Source organism: Piliocolobus tephrosceles, chromosome 18, assembly GCF_002776525.5.
Source record: "Piliocolobus tephrosceles isolate RC106 chromosome 18, ASM277652v3, whole genome shotgun sequence".
NCBI classification, from domain to species: domain Eukaryota; kingdom Metazoa; phylum Chordata; class Mammalia; order Primates; family Cercopithecidae; genus Piliocolobus; species Piliocolobus tephrosceles.
In genome coordinates, this window is record NC_045451.1 from 71198467 (window position 1) to 71198969 (window position 503).

A 503-nucleotide genomic window follows, 5' to 3' on the forward strand; every position below is an offset into this window, starting at 1 on the left:
TTTTTTTGTATTTTTTAGTAGAGACGGGGTTTCACCGTGTTAGCCAGAATGGTCTCGATCTCCTGACCTCGTGATCCGCCCGTCTCGGCCTCCCAAAGTGCTGGGATTACAGGCTTGAGCCACCGCGCCCGGCGATATTACAGTATTCTTAATAATAACCATTTACCGCATACTTATACCATTTTCCTGGCTGTGTCCTATATAATTCCTCATACATCTCCGTGTATTAACCACACCCATAGATTTGTAAAAAATGTACCAGAATTGGCTGGTTGGAAGGCTCCACGTGGATTTACTCTGAGCTTGTTTACTTCTTGAAATATGGAATAGTGGCTCCTGCTTTTAATATACAGGCTTATTTTGAGGATTTTTTGAACGAATGTGAGAGCACTTAGAAAACTGGAACACGCCTTGCTACACCATTAAAATTAGTAACATCAGTGAGAAAAAAGGAAGTGCATAATAAATACTATAGTTATCCTGATAGTCTCCTTTATTCATCA